This window comes from Oratosquilla oratoria, chromosome 6 (genome assembly GCF_046742065.1).
Source record: "Oratosquilla oratoria isolate Oo_2021 chromosome 6, ASM4674206v1, whole genome shotgun sequence".
In the NCBI taxonomy this organism is placed as follows: Eukaryota; Metazoa; Arthropoda; class Malacostraca; order Stomatopoda; family Squillidae; genus Oratosquilla; species Oratosquilla oratoria.
In genome coordinates this window covers 48332210-48338751 of record NC_134782.1, presented here as the reverse complement: position 1 = coordinate 48338751, position 6542 = coordinate 48332210, and the positions used below count along the sequence as shown (strand labels likewise).

The window sequence follows — 6542 nt, the reverse complement described above, 5'->3', positions numbered from 1 at the left end:
TCGCAGGTGGTCCGGAACTTTTCCTACATGAACGCAGGAGACGGTGTCCACGCTACAGCCACATCAGTGACGATACTCGGAGGAAACTGATGTATATCACACACACAAGTCTAAGTCACCTCAGATCTGAGATGAGTAGAGGTCTGGGGCCGCCATTACTCGGAGTGGATGAAACTCTTCCTGACATATTCGCCCAGGTCAGGGTTCGAGCAACCTTTGAATTCACTGCGCAGTTACCAGACGCGCGCTCTACCAACCGAGCCACGCTCCCCCCATCCCCCGCCGGACGAAGACTGTCGGAATTGTACAATGTTCTCTGGTATAATATCGTTAATCAAAAACAGTTTAGAGTCCAGTAAATACAGCTTAATCAAATCAGTTACTGTGTGAGCTGGGATTAGAAAGTCATGGTTCATTAGTTCCTTCACTTCAAGGTAAACATTCACAAGGCACACGAGCATAAAAATCAATATAAAAACTAACGAGCTTAAAGTTGATATTAATGTTAAGCTCATTGATCTTACCAATAAAATTCACACGTTTTTTGACATTAGAGTAGGAAATTGCTTCAACTACGGGGTACAAAATGAACACGCACTATTTTGATCTTATGTAACTAATGGACCCATGCTTGTATGATGAGATTACGAAATTTACGGGTTTTGTAAGCCTGTGGACGCAAGGGAGAGGAAGAGGCAAAATACGACTGAGGGAAGGGACTACAAGGAGTCTGTTCAGCGGTGTACTCCAGTTGGATGATAACTTTACATAAACAGGCAGGCAGGCAGGCAGGCAGGCAGACAGACAGACAGACAGACACACACACACACACACACACACACACACACACACACACACACACACACACACACACACACACACACACACACACACACACACACACAACCACATGCTACACTCGCTACCCGGATTAATACAAAGAGAAAGAGTATTCTCCTCGTTAAATGTTATTTATTTTGTAATTCCACATTTAAGTTTTCCGCCTTTGTTTGCTCAGTCTAGCAAACAAAGTTTCTTTAGTTGATCACCCTGGCTGAGCACTTGGTGCTTGTTACACAAGAAGATAAGGATGGAGGAAACTGCAAGGAACCTTAGGGCCTACACTAGGCAGTCCCACGTCCCTTTCCATCTATCATTCTTATCCATCAACTTATCTAATCTTTTCTTGAAACAACCTATAGTTTCAGCGCTCACTACATAGGCTAAGTCTATTCCATTTGCCTGCATCGCTGGGGCTACAAAGACTCCCTAATGTGCCCATCTTGTCATAACTCACCCCAAGATACAGACCATCTCGTACTGCACTGCCCAATCACAGCAGTGCCTGGGGGTTACCAGACTATCTACGAAGCAAGTCAAACATTCATAGACTGGCTAGCAAATACAAAGTTGGAGGTGGGTGTAAGCAAGCCATACGATACTACTACTACTGCTTTATTGGTAAACCAGTTCTTGTACCTTTCCTCTTAAACCTAAATTTGGACGAATGGCAGAAACCCGTGACCGTGAAAGTCTGGTGCCAAACCCACTGGCGTAGTATCTGCCAAGATCATTTTACACTAGAATGCATATGAGAATACTTTGATGGTTGGGAAAAAGAAGTATCAATGTTCAGTTCAGTTCCTGGGTGGGAAATGGACTTCGTAGTTTATACAGGGAATATCTTAGTGACTATAGACCAGAGTCTTGCAGCAAATCTATGTGATTGTGGACGCATCTCCGCTCAAGAAAAAAAAAAAAAAAAAAAAAAAAAAAAAAAAAAAAAAAAAAGATAAATAAATAAATAGATAGATAAATAAATAAATAAATAAATAAATAAATAAATAAATAAATAAAAATAAAATAAAATAAAATAAAATAAGATAAAATAAAATAAAATAAGATAAAATAAAATCTAGTACCCCCTCCTTTCTGGCGGTTCTCTAAACTCTCTCTTTTACTAAGATAATGATTTTATCTCTTCAGTGTAATTTTTCCATCAAAGATAAAACTTTCAAGTCGAATATGCCATGATGGCACACTGAAGAATTTCCTTTTAGCATTATATCTCTTGAACCAAAGATTTATCTAATCTGAATAAAATCTTCTGGTGTTGGTAAAAAAAAACAGAAAAAAAAAACAATCTGGTGGTCGAAATGTGTGCGAATTTTTCGGAGGTCTCGACTCAAGAGGCCGCGACTCGAACTCGCCATAACTCATTATCCCACTACCACGAACTGGGAAGTGAGAAACCCCTGGTAGAGGAAAGCCCTGTCAGTTGCAGGAAGCCTTTTTTTTTTTTTTTTTTGCTGATGTTTGGGTCGCCTCCCCGCCTGACCAGGGTTGTCGGGAACCAACGCAGCAAGAAGTACGCGCTTCGTATCCCGGGAATCGAACTCGTGACCACCTGCTCGTGAGTTCGATACGGTGTCCACTGAGCTGTCAGTCGGCTCTGCGATTCGAAATTACTTCGATCTTGAACCTAAATCCTTAAGCACTCGAAAAGTACACTCCCCCTCCCCCCCCAGCTCCCCTACCACGACAGTCAAGTTCAATAGAGAAGGACCGGACATTCAAAAACAAATACAAACTGAAAAAAATATATATTCAAGACATTGGATTTATAGGAAAAATAGAAAAAATGTGGAGCTATTACTGAAAAGATAAGAAAAATGGAAGAAAAAAAGAAGAATAAAAAGAGAAGGACCTGCAATAGAAGGGGACAAAAAAAAAAAAAAAAAAAGAGCAGAAAGTGGAAAGACTGAGATAGTGAAGAGAGCACTGAGAGCAAGATGAGATAAAGAGGGAGAAAATCTCTGAGGAAATAACAAGAGAAAGATATAATAATGAGGGAGGGAAAAGGCAGAAAAGAGAAAATTATTAGAAGAAAAGGAGGCCAGAAAAAACAAAAATACCAAGAAAGCAAAGCATGATGGAAACTATCGGAGAGAAAATGAGATGAAGAGCCTCGTGATTTATCATTATATAAGTTCATATAAGTTCATGTAAGTTCATATAAGTTCATATAGGTTCATATAAGTTCCTTATCTATTACATGATATATTCAACCATACAGATGAAGAGTCTCGTGATTTATCATTATATAAGTTCATATAAGTTCATATAAGTTCATGTAAGTTCATGTAAGTTCATATAATTTCATATAAGTCCCTTACTTATTACATGATATATTTAACCATACAGTATCTGTTTCACTGTTCAGTTATTTTCTTAGGTAGAAATGTATATGAAATATCCAATAACAAAGATTGAATCTATTTAGTAAAACACATAATAATATAATATTGTTTAATGTAACTTTATACAAGTAACGTGGAGAATATAGAATATAAAAATTTTTCAACGGATAAGAAATAATGATTAATTATTGATTAACAAAGAAGGGGAACAAGAACATAAGAGAGGAGAAGTAAAGGAGGATGGACGGATAAAGGGAACATGTGATGGAGTTTAATGAGTAATTAATAAACGTAAGGAAAAATTCTCTGTGAACTTAGGAAGACAAAAGTAAGTGACATTTAGTAAATGGATGAAAAGCGAGAGAGAGACAAGAGAGAAGGAATTAAAGGTAATCACATTACATAAAGAAAGATAAAACACGAGAAAAGAGGGAAGAAGAAAAACAAAAAAGACTAAAAGGAAAATGGGAAAGAGGAGGTGTAGAATTAATTGGAGGAAGAATAGGAAAGAGAGAAAAACAAATAGAAATTTGGTATCGAAAAGGACAAGAAAACATGAAAGCAAGGTCTGGAAATTACAAGAAGTGGAGTAAATGTTTGGTTTCAAAGAAAGTGACAAAAATAGAATGGAAACGAAAATGGGAAATGGATAACATTAAAGAAAATGGGAAGCTGGTGGCAATGAGGTCGCGTGCACCCACACAGATACCTGCACCTATGAGGAGGAGGAGGAGGTGGAGGTGGAGGAGGTGGTCGAGGGAGTAGAGGAGAAGGAGGAGGAGGATGAGGAGAACAAGGGAGCGAAGGGTGAGTGTGAGGAAGAAAGCCGAGGAGGAGGAAGAAGAGGAGGAGGAGGAGGAGGAGGACGAGGTGGTGGAGGAGGAAGAAGACGAGGAGGAGGATGGAGAGGAGACCCGAGGAATGAAGAGGCTTTCATAGTGTCACCTCTCGATTTCCTTGTCATTTGATGCCCTTCCTCTGTGATTTTAAAGCGCGGATCTAATGGACCACAATGGAAGAGGATGTCGAAGAGAGAGACCCTTTGTTCCATAATGAAGCCGAGAGCAAAAAGAAAGAAGCGTGAAGAAGCCAATAATGAACAAACAAACAACCAAATAAACATACAATAAAGTTGATGAATTCGAAGACATGATAGTATATTGCATCAACTTTTGAGTGGATCTTAACTTGTTGAATGATTGTACTTCTAAGAGTCGCTATGGGAATTTCATTACATTCAGTGATTACACATTCTCTCGGGTTCTCTCTATCTACTTTTCAGTTGAATCTACTCTTTTACAACTTCAGATCATTGTTTCTCGTCTATTCACTGTAAAAAATATTGTGCTTGGGAGATTATTTGAGAGAAAAATGTTAGCTGTGAATCTAGGCAAAATTAGGCCAATGAGATGTACAAAGACAGATGATGGTGAAATGTTGAATTAAGTATGGATGGTAAAAGGTCTGCAGAATTGGAGAGCTTAAAGAGGTCATATGGAGGAATGGATGTGGAGGTGAATCATGGAGTAAAGGAAGAGAGTAAACGGCTTAGTAGAATGAAAAATGTTATGAGGAAAAATGTATTTGAGGATGAATGCATAGAGAGAAGGTTGTATAAAGAGGTGGTTGTACCCACAAGGCTGTGTGGAGCAGATTTGGATTTTAGGGGAGGCAGACGAGAAGAAACCACGTAAATTTGAGACGAAGAGTTTGAGGAATATGATAGGTGTTCCGGGAATGGTTAGGATAAGAAATATCGAAATAAAGCAGAAAATGGTCTTGGGAAGAAAACTAACAGGTAATGTAAACCAGAGGATAATGAGGAGGTTTAGGCATGCGGAAAGAATGGGCGAAGAAAGATTAGCAAAGAGTTGGGGGAAAGAGAAATGGATGGAGGGTCCAGGGAAGACCAAAAATGATGCGGTCGGAGGAGGTGAAGTGAACTTTAGATGTTCTTGAAGTGTTTGTCGAACAGGGAAGAGTGTGTGCAAGGTTATGATAAGGAGGCTACGGCAGGAGGCGCTGAGTAGCTGCGGCCGAAGCCGTCATCTTTACCCTATGGGCCTGGACTGCTGGGGCAGTTAACGGTCTCAGCTGGGAATTGGAGAGGTGTGTGGGATTCGAACCTGCGAAAGCGTATACGAGACCAGCACACTGTAGTATGTAAGACCAAGATGAACAGAAGAGATTATGAGCGGATGTTGGGCTCTTGTTTCTGGGGCTACAATAATTTCATTCCATTTATTTATTTTTTAGATGGTTTAGAAACTCGATATTAGCTTCGCCTGACGTTGGCTTTGTAATGCATATTCGAAATTCCTCCTTTAGATTCAAGAAAGAAATAGAGAAGAGATGGTTTACCAACATAGTGATTAACGAATGGAATAGTTTTGGTAACCATGTAGTGAGCGCAAAAACTATTGGTTGTTTTAAGAAAAGAGTAGATAGCTTTTATGGATAAGGATGAAAGGTATTAATGGAAATGGAACTGCCTAGTGAAGGCTTTATGGTCTCTTTCGGCCTTTTCCATTCTTGTGTTCTTTTGTTCTTAAAAGTTATCGCAATGGTGAAGGGTGCCTCAGCCTCACTTCCCTCAAGCGACGCTTCCGAAGCTGAAGAAAATTTCTTGAAGAACTTCTGAAGAAAATTTCTTGAAGAACGCCGTCGAAACGAACCGTCTTCTGGCTGCCGTCAGGTGATTTTATTCAATGCCACGTGACCTCTTAGGTGTTGAAAGGGGGTGAAGCTTATCTTGATGAATTTCTTTCGTACCAGCTGCCTATTTCTCTTTTCATCTTGCTGTCGTCAGGTCATTCTGTCATGATGTCGTCATTCATTGCTATGTGACCGGACTTCCAGCATCATAACATCTGTGATTAATAATCGTACACTCGGGCCGCACATCTCCACGTATATTGAAAAATTTCTATTTTAAGGTGAAATTTATGAAAATACGATCATCATGTATTCTTTGACCCCTGTTGGGTGGCCTAGCTTATAATGGGGACAAAGCATGGATGTTGGACAAAAAAAAAAAAAAAAAAAAAAAAAACCATATATATGTATATATATATATATATATATATATATATGTATATATATATTATATATATATATATATATATATATATATATAATAGTAATAATAAAGATAATAAAATAAAATGTTATGAAATAACATAAATAGATGAAAATAATTATAAATAGATAGATTAATAAGTAAATAAATTAACTGATTAAATGAAAATAAAACAAATGAATTTATATGAACATATAAATAGATACAAATCACAAAAAATTGATAACTGAATAAATGGCTAAATAAACAGATCGATAAATGAA

At 38.2% G+C, this 6542-nt stretch overlaps 1 protein-coding gene across 2 annotated transcripts in view; it reads left to right on the top strand.

The window, feature by feature from the left end:
* The window catches only part of LOC143026474 (cholecystokinin receptor type A), a 378183-nt gene that overhangs the window by 5282 nt on the left and 366359 nt on the right, over positions 1-6542 (top strand). The window lies entirely within an intron of this gene.